Source organism: Phalacrocorax aristotelis, unplaced genomic scaffold, assembly GCF_949628215.1.
Source record: "Phalacrocorax aristotelis unplaced genomic scaffold, bGulAri2.1 scaffold_34, whole genome shotgun sequence".
In the NCBI taxonomy this organism is placed as follows: domain Eukaryota; kingdom Metazoa; phylum Chordata; class Aves; order Suliformes; family Phalacrocoracidae; genus Phalacrocorax; species Phalacrocorax aristotelis.
Genome location: NW_027441361.1, coordinates 1,259,481 through 1,274,597, shown reverse-complemented (window position 1 = coordinate 1,274,597; position 15,117 = coordinate 1,259,481).

Sequence of the window (15,117 nt, the reverse complement as noted above, 5' to 3'; positions counted from 1 at the left end):
CGAAGTGAGGGACTAGTTGCTAAAAATGAGGCCTTGAGCCTTGAAAGTAAAGGGGCTTGGACCCCTGGAAGTAAGGGTTTGGCTGCTAAAAATGAGGCCTTGAGCCTTACAGGAGAATGGGCTTGGAACCCTTGAAGTTACGGCTTAGCTGCTAAAAATGAGGCCTTGAACCTTAGAGGAGAAGGGGCTTGGACCCCTGGAAGTGAGGGTTTGGTTGCTAAAAATGAGGCATTGAGCCTTAAAACAGAGGAGCTTGGACCCCTGGAAGTGATTTTTTGGCTGCTAATAATGAGGCCTTGAGCCTTAAAAGAGAAAGGGCATGGACCCCTGGAAGTGAGGGTTTAGCTGCTAATAATGAGGCCTTGAGCCTTGAAAGTAAAGGGGCTTGCACCCCTGGAAGTAAGGGTTTGGCTGCTAAAAATGAGGCCTTGAACCTTAGAGGAGAAGGGGCTTGGACCCCTGGAAGTGAGGGTTTGGCTGCTAAAACTGAGGCCTTGAGCCTTAAAACAGAGGAGCTTGGACCCCTCGAAATGATTTTTTTGCTGCTAATAATGAGGCCTTGAGCCTTAAAAGAGAAGGGGCATGAACCCCTGGAAGTGAGGGTTTAGCTGCTAATAATGAGGCCTTGAGCCTTGAAAGTAAAGGGGCTTGGACCCCTGGAATTAAGGTTTTGGCTGCTAAAAATGAAAGCTTGAGCCTTAAAACAGAGGGGCTTGGACCCCTGGAAGTGAGGGTTTGGCTGCTAGAAATGAAGCCTTGAGCCTTAAAAGAGAAGGGGCTTGGACCCATCAAAGTGAGGGTTTGGCTGCTAAAAATGAGGCCTTGAGCCTTAAAAGAGAAGGGGCTTGGACCCCTGGAAGTGAGGGACTAGCTGCGAATAATGAGGCCTTGAGCCATAAAAGAGAAGGGGCTTGGACCCCTCGAAGTGAGGGACTAGTTGCTGAAAATGAGGCCTTGAGCCTTAAAAGCAGAGGGGCTTGGACCCCTGGAAGTAAGGATTTGGCTGCTAAAAATGAGAACATGAGCCTTAAAAGAGAAGGGGCTTGGACCCCTGGAAGTGAGCAATTGGCTGCTAAAAATGAGGCCTTGAGACTTAACAGAGAAGGGGCTTAGACCCCTCAAAGTGAGGGTTTGGCTGCTAGAAAAGAGGCCTTGAGCCTTAAAAGAGAATGGGCTTGGACCCCTGGAAGTAAGTTTTTGGCTGCTAAAAATGAGGCCTTGAGCCTTAAAAGTGAAGGGGATTGGACCCCTGGAAGTGAGGGTTTGGCTGCTAAAAATAATGCCTTGAGCCTCAAAGTAAAGGGGCTTGGACCCCTGGAGGTAAGGGTTTGGCTGCTAATAATGATGCCTTGAGCCTTAAAAGAGAAGGTGCTTGGACCCCTCGAAGTGAGGGACTAGCTGCTAAAAATGAGGCCTTGAGCCTTGAAAGAGAAGGGGCTTGGACCCCTGGAAGTAAGGGTTTGGCTGCTAAAAATGAGGCCTTGAACCTTAGAGGAGAAGGGGCTTGGACCCCTGGAAGTGAGGGTTTGGCTGCTAAAAATGAGGCCTTGAGCCTTAAAAGAGAAGGGGCTTGGACCCCTCGAAGTGAGGGTTTGGCTGTTAATAAGGCGTCCTTGAGCCTTAGAGGAGAAGGGGCTTGGACCCCTGGAAGTGAGGGTTTGGCTGCTAATAATGAGGCCTTGAGCCTTAAAAGAGAACAGGCTTGGACCCCTGGAAGTGAGGGTTTGGCTGCTAAAAATGAGGCCTTGAGCCTTAAAAGAGAAGGGGGGCTTGGACCCCTCGAAGTGAGGGACTAGCTGCTGAAAATGAGGCCTTGAGCCTTAAAAGCAGAGGGGCTTGGACCCCTGGAAGTAAGGATTTGGCTGCTAAAAATGAGACCTTGAGCCTTAAAAGCGGTGGGGCTTGGACCCCTGGAAGTGAGGGTTTGGCTGCTAAAAATGAGGCCTTGAGCCTTAAAAGAGAAGGGTCTTAGACCCCTCAAAGTGAGGGTTTGGCTGCTAGAAAGGAGGCCTTGAGCCTTAAAAGAGAACGGGCTTGGACCCCTGGAAGTAAGGGTTTGGCTGCTAATAATGAGGCCTTGAGCCTTAAAAGAGAAGAGGCTTGGACCCCTCGAAGTGAGGGTTTGGCTGCTAAAAATGAGGCCTTGAGAATTCAAAGTAAATTGGCTTGGACCCCTGGAGGTAAGGGTTTGGCTGCTAATAATGATGCCTTGAGCCTTAAAAGAGAAGGGGCTTGGACCCCTCGAAGTGAGGGACTAGCTGCTAAAAATGAGGCCTTGAGCCTTAAAAGCTGAGGGGCTTGGACCCCTAGAAGTAAGGGTTTGGCTGCTAAAAATGAGGCCTTGAGCCTTACAGGAGAATGGGCTTGGAACCCTTGAAGTTACGGCTTAGCTGCTAAAAATGAGGCCTTGAACCTTAGAGGAGAAGGGGCTTGGACCCCTGGAAGTGAGGGTTTGGTTGCTAAAAATGAGGCCTTGAGCCTTAAAAGAGAAGGGGCTTGGACCCCTGGAAGTTATTTTTTGGCTGCTAATAATGAGGCCTTGAGCCTTAGAGGAGAAGGGGCTTGGACCCCTCAAAGTGAGGGTTTGGCTGCTAGAAAGGAGGCCTTGAGCCTTAAAAGAGAAGGGGCTTGGACCCCTGGAAGTGAGGGATTAGCTGCTAAAAATGAGGCCTTGAGCCTTGAAAGAGAAGGGGCTTGGACCCCCGGAAGTGAGTGCTTAGCTGCTAGAAAGGAGGCCTTGATCCTTAAAAGAGAAGGGGCTTGGACCCCTGGAAGTGTGGGTTTGGCTGCTAAAAACGAGGCCTTGAGCCATAAATTAGAAGGGGCTTGGACCCCTCAAAGTGAGGGTTTGGCTGCTAAAAATGAGGACTTGAGCCTTAAAAGAGAAGGGGCTTGGACCCCTCGAAGTGAGGGACTAGTTGCTAAAAATGAGGCCTTGAGCCTTGAAAGTAAAGGGGCTTGGACCCCTGGAAGTAAGGGTTTGGCTGCTAAAAATGAGGCCTTGAGCCTTACAGGAGAATGGGCTTGGAACCCTTGAAGTTACGGCTTAGCTGCTAAAAATGAGGCCTTGAACCTTAGAGGAGAAGGGGCTTGGACCCCTCGAAGTGAGGGACTAGCTGCTAAAAATGAGGCATTGAGCCTTAAAACAGAGGAGCTTGGACCCCTGGAAGTGATTTTTTGCCTGCTAATAATGAGGCCTTGAGCCTTAAAAGAGAAAGGGCATGGACCCCTGGAAGTGAGGGTTTAGCTGCTAATAATGAGGCCTTGAGCCTTGAAAGTAAAGGGGCTTGCACCCCTGGAAGTAAGGGTTTGGCTGCTAAAAATGAGGCCTTGAACCTTAGAGGAGAAGGGGCTTGGACCCCTGGAAGTGAGGGTTTGGCTGCTAAAAATGAGGCCTTGAGCCTTAAAACAGAGGAGCTTGGACCCCTCGAAATGATTTTTTTGCTGCTAATAATGAGGCCTTGAGCCTTAAAAGAGAAGGGGCATGAACCCCTGGAAGTGAGGGTTTAGCTGCTACTAATGAGGCCTTGAGCCTTGAAAGTAAAGGGGCATGGACCCCTGGAATTAAGGTTTTGGCTGCTAAAAATGAAAGCTTGAGCCTTAAAACTGAGGGGCTTGGACCCCTCAAAGTGAGGGTTTGGCTGCTAGAAATGAGGCCTTGAGCCTTAAAAGAGAAGGGGCTTGGACCCATCAAAGTGAGGGTTTGGCTGCTAGAAAGGAGGCCTTGAGCCTAAAAAGAGAACAGGCTTGGACCCCTCTAAGTGAGGGTTTGGCTGCTAAAAATGAGGCCTTGAGCCTTAAAAGAGAAGGGGCTTGGACCCCTGGAAGTGAGGGACTAGCTGCGAATAATGAGGCCTTGAGCCATAAAAGAGAAGGGGCTTGGACCCCTCGAAGTGAGGGACTAGTTGCTGAAAATGAGGCCTTGAGCCTTAAAAGCAGAGGGGCTTGGACCCCTGGAAGTAAGGATTTGGCTGCTAAAAATGAGAACATGAGCCTTAAAAGAGAAGGGGCTTGGACCCCTGGAAGTGAGCAATTGGCTGCTAAAAATGAGGCCTTGAGACTTAACAGAGAAGGGGCTTAGACCCCTCAAAGTGAGGGTTTGGCTGCTAGAAAAGAGGCCTTGAGCCTTAAAAGAGAATGGGCTTGGACCCCTGGAAGTAAGTTTTTGGCTGCTAAAAATGAGGCCTTGAGCCTTAAAAGTGAAGGGGATTGGACCCCTGGAAGTGAGGGTTTGGCTGCTAAAAATAATGCCTTGAGCCTCAAAGTAAAGGGGCTTGGACCCCTGGAGGTAAGGGTTTGGCTGCTAATAATGATGCCTTGAGCCTTAAAAGAGAAGGTGCTTGGACCCCTCGAAGTGAGGGACTAGCTGCTAAAAATGAGGCCTTGAGCCTTGAAAGAGAAGGGGCTTGGACCCCTGGAAGTAAGGGTTTGGCTGCTAAAAATGAGGCCTTGAACCTTAGAGGAGAAGGGGCTTGGACCCCTGGAAGTGAGGGTTTGGCTGCTAAAAATGAGGCCTTGAGCCTTAAAAGAGAAGGGGCTTGGACCCCTCGAAGTGAGGGTTTGGCTGCTAATAATGAGGCCTTGAGCCTTAAAAGAGAACAGGCTTGGACCCCTGGAAGTGAGGGTTTGGCTGCTAAAAATGAGGCCTTGAGCCTTAAAAGAGAAGGGGGGCTTGGACCCCTCGAAGTGAGGGACTAGCTGCTGAAAATGAGGCCTTGAGCCTTAAAAGCAGAGGGGCTTGGACCCCTGGAAGTAAGGATTTGGCTGCTAAAAATGAGACCTTGAGCCTTAAAAGCGGTGGGGCTTGGACCCCTGGAAGTGAGGGTTTGGCTGCTAAAAATGAGGCCTTGAGCCTTAAAAGAGAAGGGTCTTAGACCCCTCAAAGTGAGGGTTTGGCTGCTAGAAAGGAGGCCTTGAGCCTTAAAAGAGAACGGGCTTGGACCCCTGGAAGTAAAGGTTTGGCTGCTATAAATGAGGCCTTGAACCTTAGAGGAGAAGGGGCTTGGACCCCTGGAAGTGAGGGTTTGGCTGCTAAAAATGAGGCCTTGAGCCTTAAAAGAGAAGGGGCTTGGACCCCTCGAAGTGAGGGTTTGGCTGTTAATAAGGCGTCCTTGAACCTTAGAGGAGAAGGGGCTTGGACCCCTGGAAGTGAGGGTTTGGCTGCTAATAATGAGGCCTTGAGCCTTAAAAGAGAACAGGCTTGGACCCCTGGAAGTGAGGGTTTGGCTGCTAAAAATGAGGCCTTGAGTCTTTAAAAGAGAAGGGGCTTGGACCCCTCGAAGTGAGGGACTAGCTGCTGAAAATGAGGCCTTGAGCCTTAAAAGCAGAGGGGCTTGGACCCCTGGAAGTAAGGATTTGGCTGCTAAAAATGAGACCTTGAGCCTTAAAAGCGGTGGGGCTTGGACCCCTGGAAGTGAGGGTTTGGCTGCTAAAAATGAGGCCTTGAGCCTTAAAAGAGAAGGGTCTTAGACCCCTCAAAGTGAGGGTTTGGCTGCTAGAAAGGAGGCCTTGAGCCTTAAAAGAGAACGGGCTTGGACCCCTGGAAGTAAGGGTTTGGCTGCTAATAATGAGGCCTTGAGCCTTAAAAGAGAAGAGGCTTGGACCCCTCGAAGTGAGGGTTTGGCTGCTAAAAATGAGGCCTTGAGAATTCAAAGTAAATTGGCTTGGACCCCTGGAGGTAAGGGTTTGGCTGCTAATAATGATGCCTTGAGCCTTAAAAGAGAAGGGGCTTGGACCCCTCGAAGTGAGGGACTAGCTGCTAAAAATGAGGCCTTGAGCCTTAAAAGCTGAGGGGCTTGGACCCCTAGAAGTAAGGGTTTGGCTGCTAAAAATGAGGCCTTGAGCCTTACAGGAGAATGGGCTTGGAACCCTTGAAGTTACGGCTTAGCTGCTAAAAATGAGGCCTTGAACCTTAGAGGAGAAGGGGCTTGGACCCCTGGAAGTGAGGGTTTGGTTGCTAAAAATGAGGCCTTGAGCCTTAAAAGAGAAGGGGCTTGGACCCCTGGAAGTTATTTTTTGGCTGCTAATAATGAGGCCTTGAGCCTTAAAAGAGAAGGGGCTTGGACCCCTCAAAGTGAGGGTTTGGCTGCTAGAAAGGAGGCCTTGAGCCTTAAAAGAGAAGGGGCTTGGACCCCTGGAAGTGAGGGATTAGCTGCTAAAAATGAGGCCTTGAGCCTTGAAAGAGTAGGGGCTTGGACCCCTCGAAGTGAGGGACTAGTTGCTAAAAATGAGGCCATGAGCCTTGAAAGAGAAGGGGCTTGGACCCCCGGAAGTGAGTGCTTAGCTGCTAGAAAGGAGGCCTTGATCCTTAAAAGAGAAGGGGCTTGGACCCCTGGAAGTGTGGGTTTGGCTGCTAAAAACGAGACCTTAAGCCATAAATTAGAAGGGGCTTGGACCCCTCAAAGTGAGGGTTTGGCTGCTAAAAATGAGGACTTGAGCCTTAAAAGAGAAGGGGCTTGGACCCCTCGAAGTGAGGGAGTAGTTGCTAAAAATGAGGCCTTGAGCCTTGAAAGTAAAGGGGCTTGGACCCCTGGAAGTGATTTTTTGGCTGCTAATAATGAGGCCTTGAGCCTTAAAAGAGAAAGGGCATGGACCCCTGGAAGTGAGGGTTTAGCTGCTAATAATGAGGCCTTGAGCCTTGAAAGTAAAGGGGCTTGCACCCCTGGAAGTAAGGGTTTGGCTGCTAAAAATGAGGCCTTGAACCTTAGAGGAGAAGGGGCTTGGACCCCTGGAAGTGAGGGTTTGGCTGCTAAAACTGAGGCCTTGAGCCTTAAAACAGAGGAGCTTGGACCCCTCGAAATGATTTTTTTGCTGCTAATAATGAGGCCTTGAGCCTTAAAAGAGAAGGGGCATGAACCCCTGGAAGTGAGGGTTTAGCTGCTAATAATGAGGCCTTGAGCCTTGAAAGTAAAGGGGCTTGGACCCCTGGAAGTAAGGATTTGGCTGCTAAAAATGAAAGCTTGAGCCTTAAAACAGAGGGGCTTGGACCCCTGGAAGTGAGGGTTTGGCTGCTAGAAATGAGGCCTTGAGCCTTAAAAGAGAAGGGGCTTGGACCCATCAAAGTGAGGGTTTGGCTGCTAGAAAGGAGGCCTTGAGCCTTAAAAGAGAACAGGCTTGGACCCCTCTAAGTGAGGGTTTGGCTGGTAAAAATGAGGCCTTGAGCCTTAAAAGAGAAGGGGCTTGGACCCCTGGAAGTGAGGGACTAGCTGCGAATAATGAGGCCTTGAGCCATAAAAGAGAAGGGGCTTGGACCCCTCGAAGTGAGGGACTAGTTGCTGAAAATGAGGCCTTGAGCCTTAAAAGCAGAGGGGCTTGGACCCCTGGAAGTAAGGATTTGGCTGCTAAAAATGAGAACATGAGCCTTAAAAGAGAAGGGGCTTGGACCCCTGGAAGTGAGCAATTGGCTGCTAAAAATGAGGCCTTGAGACTTAACAGAGAAGGGGCTTAGACCCCTCAAAGTGAGGGTTTGGCTGCTAGAAAAGAGGCCTTGAGCCTTAAAAGAGAATGGGCTTGGACCCCTGGAAGTAAGTTTTTGGCTGCTAAAAATGAGGCCTTGAGCCTTAAAAGTGAAGGGGATTGGACCCCTGGAAGTGAGGGTTTGGCTGCTAAAAATAATGCCTTGAGCCTCAAAGTAAAGGGGCTTGGACCCCTGGAGGTAAGGGTTTGGCTGCTAATAATGATGCCTTGAGCCTTAAAAGAGAAGGGGCATGAACCCCTCGAAGTGAGGGACTAGCTGCTAAAAATGAGGCCTTGAGCCTTGAAAGAGAAGGGGCTTGGACCCCTGGAAGTAAGGGTTTGGCTGCTAAAAATGAGGCCTTGAACCTTAGAGGAGAAGGGGCTTGGACCCCTGGAAGTGAGGGTTTGGCTGCTAAAAATGAGGCCTTGAGCCTTAAAAGAGAAGGGGCTTGGACCCCTCGAAGTGAGGGTTTGGCTGTTAATAAGGCGTCCTTGAGCCTTAGAGGAGAAGGGGCTTGGACCCCTGGAAGTGAGGGTTTGGCTGCTAATAATGAGGCCTTGAGCCTTAAAAGAGAACAGGCTTGGACCCCTGGAAGTGAGGGTTTGGCTGCTAAAAATGAGGCCTTGAGCCTTAAAAGAGAAGGGGCTTGGACCCCTCGAAGTGAGGGACTAGCTGCTGAAAATGAGGCCTTGAGCCTTAAAAGCAGAGGGGCTTGGACCCCTGGAAGTAAGGATTTGGCTGCTAAAAATGAGACCTTGAGCCTTAAAAGCGGTGGGGCTTGGACCCCTGGAAGTGAGGGTTTGGCTGCTAAAAATGAGGCCTTGAGCCTTAAAAGAGAAGGGTCTTAGACCCCTCAAAGTGAGGGTTTGGCTGCTAATAATGAGGCCTTGAGCCTTAAAAGAGAACGGGCTTGGACCCCTGGAAGTAAGGGTTTGGCTGCTAATAATGAGGCCTTGAGCCTTAAAAGAGAAGAGGCTTGGACCCCTCGAAGTGAGGGTTTGGCTGCTAAAAATGAGGCCTTGAGAATTCAAAGTAAATTGGCTTGGACCCCTGGAGGTAAGGGTTTGGCTGCTAATAATGATGCCTTGAGCCTTAAAAGAGAAGGGGCTTGGACCCCTCGAAGTGAGGGACTAGCTGCTAAAAATGAGGCCTTGAGCCTTAAAAGCTGAGGGGCTTGGACCCCTAGAAGTAAGGGTTTGGCTGCTAAAAATGAGGCCTTGAGCCTTACAGGAGAATGGGCTTGGAACCCTTGAAGTTACGGCTTAGCTGCTAAAAATGAGGCCTTGAACCTTAGAGGAGAAGGGGCTTGGACCCCTGGAAGTGAGGGTTTGGTTGCTAAAAATGAGGCCTTGAGCCTTAAAAGAGAAGGGGCTTGGACCCCTGGAAGTTATTTTTTGGCTGCTAATAATGAGGCCTTGAGCCTTAAAAGAGAAGGGGCTTGGACCCCTCAAAGTGAGGGTTTGGCTGCTAGAAAGGAGGCCTTGAGCCATAAATTAGAAGGGGCTTGGACCCCTGAAAGTGAGGGTTTGGCTGCTAAAAATGAGGACTTGAGCCTTAAAAGAGAAGGGGCAAGGACCCCTCAAAGTGAGAGTTTGGCTGCTAAAAATGAAGGCTTGAGCCTGAAAGCAGAGGGACTTAAACCTGTGGAATGAGGGTTTGGCTGCTAAAAATGAAGGCCTTGAGCCTTAGAGGAGAAGGGGCTTTGACCCCTGGAAGTGAGGGTTTGGCTGCTAATAATGAGGCCTTGAGCCTTAAAACACAGGAGCTTGGACCCCTGAAAGTAAGTTTTGGCTGCTAAAAATGAGGCCCTGAGCCTTAAAAGAGAAGGGGCTTGGACCTCTGGAAGTAAGGGTTTGGCTGCTAAAAATGAGGCCTTGAGCCTTTAAAAGAGAACGGGCTTGGACCCCTCGAAGTGAGGGACTAGCTGCTAAAAATGAGGCCTTCAGCCTTGAAAGAGAAGGGGCTTGGACCACCGGAAGTGAGGGTTTGGCTGCTAGAAAAGAGGCCTTGAGACTTAGAGGAGAAGGGGCTTGGACCCCTCAAAGTGAGGATTTGGCTGCTAGAAAGGAGGCCTTGAGCCTTAAAAGAGAAGGGGCTTGGGCCCCTCGAAGTAAGGGTTTGGCTGCTAAAAATGAGGCCTTGAGCCTTAAAAGCGAAGGGGCTTGGACCCCTCGAAGTGGGGGTTTAGCTGCTAAAAATGAGGCATTGAGCCTTAAAAGAGAAGGGGCTTGGACCCCTGGAAGTGAGGGTTTGGTTGCTAATAATGATGCCTTGAGCCTTAAAAGAGAAGGGGCTTGGACCCCTCAAAGTGAGAGTTTGGCTGCTAAAAATGAAGGCTTGACCCTGAAAGCAGAGGGACTTAAACCTGTGGAATGAGGGTTTGGCTGCTAAAAATGAAGGCCTTGAGCCTTAGAGGAGAAGGGGCTTTGACCCCTGGAAGTGAGGGTTTGGCTGCTAAAAATGAGGCCTTGAGCCTTAAAACAGAGGAGCTCGGACCCCTGAAAGTAAGTTTTGGCTGCTAAAAATGAGGCCCTGAGCCTTTGAAAGAGAACGGGCTTGGACCCCTCGAAGTGAGGGACTAGCTGCTAAAAATGAGGCCTTGAGCCTTAAAAGAGAAGGGGCTTGGACCCCTGGAAGTGAGGGTTTGGCTGCTAGAAAGGAGGCCTTGAGATTTAGAGGAGAAGGGGCTTGGACCCCTCAAAGTGAGGATTTGGCTGCTAGAAAGGAGGCCTTGAGCCTTAAAATAGAAGGGGCTTGGGCCCCTCGAAGTAAGGGTTTGGCTGCTAAAAATGAGGCCTTGAGCCTTAAAAGGGAAGGGGCTTGGACCCCTCGAAGTGGGGGTTTAGCTGCTAAAAATGAGGCCTTGAGCCTTAAAATAGAGGAGCTTGGACCCCTGAAAGTAAGTTTTTGGCTGCTAATAATGAGGCCTTGAGCCTTAAAAGAGAAGGGGCTTGGACCCCTGGAAGTGACGGACTAGCTGCTAGAAAGGAGGCCTTGAGCCTTAAAAGAGAAGGGGATTGGACCCCTGGAAGTGAGGGTTTGGCTGCTAAAAATGAGGCCTTGAGCCTTAAAAGAGAAGGGGCTTGGACCCCTGGAAGTGAGGGACTAGCTGCTAAAAATGAGGCCTTCAGCCTTGAAAGAGAAGGGGCTTGGACCACCGGAAGTGAGGGCTTAGCTGCTCGAAAGGAGGCCTTGACCCTTAAAAGAGAAGGGGCTTGGACCCCAGGAAGTGAGGGTTAGGCTGCTAAAAAGGAGGCCTTGAGCCTTAAAAGAGAAGGGGCTTGGACCCCAGGAAGTGAGGGTTAGGCTGCTGAAAATGAGGCCTTGAGCCTTAAAAGCAGATGGGCTTGGACCCCTCGCAGTGAGGGACTAGCTGCTAAAATGAGGCCTTGAGCCTTGAATGTGGAGGGACTTTAACCTGTGGAATGAGGGTTTGGCTGCTAAAAATGAAGGCCTTGAGCCTTAAAACAGAGGAGCTTGGACCCCTGGAAGTGAGGGTTTGGCTGCTAAAAATGAAGGCTTGAGCCTTAAAACAGAGGAGCTTGGACCCCTGAAAGTAAGTTTTTGGCTGCTAATAATGAGGCTTGAGCCTTAAAAGAGAAGGGGCTTGAACCCCTGGAAGTGAGGGTTTGGCTGCTAAAAAGGAGGCCTTGAGCCTTAAAAGAGAAGGGGCTTGGACCCCTGAAAGTGAGGGTTTGGCTGCTAAAAATGACGCCTTGAGCCTTAAAATAGAGGAGCTTGGACCCCTGAAAGTAAGTTTTTGGCTGCTAATAATGGGCCTTGAGCCTTAAAAGAGAAGGGGCTTGGACCCCTCAAACTGAGGGACTAGCTGCTAAAAATTAGGCATTGAGCATTAAAAGCTGAGGGGCTTGGACTCCTCGAAGTAAGGGTTTGGCTGCTAAAAATGAGGCCTTGAGCCTTAAAAGAGAAGGGGCTTGGACCCCTGGAAGTGAGGGTTTGGCTGCTAATAATGGGGCCTTGAGCCTTAGAGGAGAAGGGGCTTGGACCCCTGGAAGTGAGGGTTTGGCTGCTAAAAATGAGGCATTGAGCCTTGAAAGAGAAGGGGCTTGGACTCATGGAAGTGAGGGTTTGGCTGCTAAAAAGGAGTCCTTCAGCCTTAGAGGAGAAGGGGCTTGGACCCCTGGAAGGTAGGGTTTGGCTGCTAAAAATGAGGCCCTGAGTCTTAAAAGCAGAGGGGCTGGGGCCCTTAGAAGTAAGGGTTTGTCTGCTGGAAATAATGCGTCGAGCCTTAAAAGAGAAGTGGCTTGGACCCCTGGAAGTGAAGGTTTGGCTGCTGAAAATAATGCCTTGAGCCTTGAAAGTAGAGGGGCTTGGACCCCTGGAAGTGAGGGTTTGGCTGCTAAAAATAATGCCTTGAGCCTTGAAAGTAAAGGGGCTTGGACCCCTCGAAGTGTGGGCTTAGCTGCAAAATATGAGGCCTTGAGCCTTAAAAGAGAAGGGGCTTGGACCCCTGGAAGTGAGGGTTTGGCTGCTAATAATGAACGCTGGAGCATTAAAAGAGAAGGGGCTTGGACCCCTGGAAGTGATGGTTTGGCTGCTAAAAATGAGGCCTTGAGCCTTAAAAGAGAACGGGCTTGAACCCCTCAAAGTGAGGGTCTAGCTGTCAAAAATTAGGCATTGAGCCTTAAAAGCTGAGGGGTTTGGACCCCTGGAAGGAAGGGCTTAGCTGCTTAAAATGAGGCCTTGAGCCTTAAAGCAGAAGGGGCTTGGACCCCTGGAAGTGAGGGTTTGGCTGCTAAATATAATGCCTTGAGCCTTGAAAAAAAAGGGGCTTGGACCCCCTTGAAGTGAGGGTTTGGCTGCTGAAAATGAGGCCTTGAGCCTTGAAAGCTGAGGGACTTAAACCTGTGGAATGAGGGTTTGGCTGTTAAAAATGAAGGCTTGAGCCTTAAAAGCGAAGGGGCTTGGACCCCTGGAAGTGAGGGTTTGGCTGCTAAAAATGAGGCCTTGATCCTTAAAAGAGAAGGGGCTTGGACCCCAAGAAGTCAGGGGCTGGCTGCTAGAAAGGAGACCTTGAGCCTTAAAAGAGAAGGGGCTTGGACCCCTCGAAGTGAGGGTTTGGCTGCTAAAAAGGAGTCCTTGAGCCTTAGAGGAGAAGGGGCTTGGACCCCTGGAAGTGAGGGCTTAGCTGCTAAAAATGAGGCGTTGAGCCTTAAAAGCAGAGGGGCTTGGACCCCTGGAAGTGAGGGTTTGGCTGCTAGAAAGGAGGACTTGAGACTTAATAGAGAAGGGGATTGGACCCCTCAAAGTGAGGGTTTGGCTGCTAAAAATAATGCCTTGAGCCTTGAAAGTAAAGGGGATTGGACCCCTGGAAGTGAGGGTTTGGCTGCTAGAAAGGAGGCCTTGAGCCTTAAAAGCTGAGGGGATTGGACCCCTCAAAGTGAGGGTTTGGCTGCTAAAAATAATGCCTTGAGCCTTGAAAGTAAAGCGGCTTGTACCCCTCGAAGTGAGGGCTTAGCTACAAAATATGAGGCCTTGAGCCTTAAAAGAGAAGGGGCTTGGATCGCAGGAAGTGAGGTTTTGGATGCTAATAATGAACGCTGGAGCCTTAAAAGAGAAGGGGCTTGGACCCCTGGAAGTGAGGGCTTAGCTGCTAAAAATGAGGCCTTGAGACTTAAGAGAGAACGGGCTTGGATGCCTCAAAGTGAGGGACTAGCTGTCAAAAATTAGGCATTGAGACTTAAAAGAGAAGGGGCTTGGTCACCTGAAAGTAACTTTTTGGCTGCTAAAAAGGAGGCCTTGAGTCTTAAAAGATAAGGGGCTTGGACCCCAACAAGTCAGGGGTTGGCTGCTAGAAAAGAGACCTTGAGCCTTAAAACAGAACGTACTTGGACCCCTCGAAGTGAGGGACTAGCTGCTAAAAATGAGGCGTTGAGCCTTAAAAGAGAAGCGGCTTGGACCCCTGGAAGTGAAGGGCTAGCTGCTAAAAGTGAGGCCTTGAGTCTTAAAAGAGAATGGGCTTGGACCCCTCAAAGTGAGGGTTTGGCTGCTAATAATGAGGCCTTGAGCCTTAAAAGAGAAGGGGCTTGGACCCCTCAAAGTGAGGGTTTGGCTGCTAAAAATGAGGCCTTGAGCCTTAAAAGAGAAGGAGCTTGGACCCCTGGAAGTGAGGGTTTGGCTGCTAAAAATAATGCCTTGAGCCTTGAAGGAGAAGGGGCTTGGACCCCTCGAAGTGAGGGATTGGCAGCTATTAATAATGCCTTAAGCCTTGAAAGTAAAAAGGCTTGGACACCAGGAAGTGAGGGTTTGCTGATAGAAAGGAGGCCTTGAGCCTTAAAAGAGAAGGGGCTTGGACCACTCAAAGTGAGGGTTTGGTGCTAGAAAGGAGGCCTTGAACCTTGAAACAGAGGAGCTTGGACCCCTGGAAGTGAGGGTTTGGCTGCTAAAAATGAGGCCTTGAGCCTTTAAACAGAGGAGCTCGGGCCCCTGAAAGTAAGTTTTTGGTTGCTAATAATGAGGCCTTGATCCTTAAAAGAGAAGGGGCTTGGATCGCAGGAAGTGAGGGTTTGGCTGCTAATAATGAAGGCTGGAGCATTAAAAGCAGAAGGGGCTTGGACCCCTGGAAGTGAGGGTTTGGCTGCTAAAAATGAGGCCTTGAGCCTTGAAAGAAAAGGGGCTTGGACCCCTGGAAGTGAGGGTTTGGCTGCTAAAAATGAGGCCTTGAGCCTTGAAAGAAAAGGGGCTTGGACCCCTCGAAGTGAGGGTTTGGCTGCTAGAAATGAGGCCTTGAGCCTTAAAATCAGAAGGGGCTTCGACCCCTGGAAGTGAGGGTTTGGCTGCTAAAAATAATGCCTTCAGCCTTCAAGGAGAAGGGGCTTGGACCCTTGGAAGTGAGGGTTTGGCTGCTAAAAATAATGCCTTGAGCCTTGAAAGTAAAGGGGCTTGGACCCCTGGAAGTGAGGGTTTGGCTGCTAAAAATGAGGCCTTGAGCCTTAAAAGAGAAGGGGCTTGGACCCCTCAAAGTGAGGGAGTAGCTGCTAAAAATGAGGTATTCAGCCTTAAAAGCAGAATGGGCTTGGACCCCTCAAAGTGAGGGTTAGGCTGCTAAATATGAAGGCTTGAGCCTTAAAACAAAAGGGGCTTGGACCCATGTAAGTGAGGGTTTCGCTGCTAAAAATGACGCCATGAGCCTTGAAAGCGGAGGGACTTAAACCTGTGGAATGAGGGTTTGGCTGCTAAAAATGAAGGACTGTGCATTAAAAGAGAAGGGGCATGGGCCCCTCAAAGTGAGGGTTTGGCTGCTAACAATGAGGCCTTGAGCCTTAAAAGCAGAAGGGGCTTGGACCCCTGGAAGTGAGGGTTTGGCAGCTAAAAATAATGCCTTGAGCCTTAAAAGAGAACGGGCTTGGACCCCTGGAAGTGAGGGTTTGGCTTCTAGAAAGGATGCCTTGAGCCTTAAAAGCTGAGGGGCTTGGACCCCTGGAAGTGAGGGCTTAGCTGCTAAAAATGAGGCCTTGAGCCTTTAAAAGCGGAGGGACTTAAACCTGTGGAATGAGGGTTTGGCTGCTAAAAATAATGCCTGAGCCTTAAATCAGAGGAGCTTTGGCCCCTGAAAGTAAACTTTTGGCTGCTAATAATGAGGCCTTGAGCCCTAAAAGAGAAAGGGCTTCGACCCCAGGAAGTGAGGGTTTGGCTGCTAA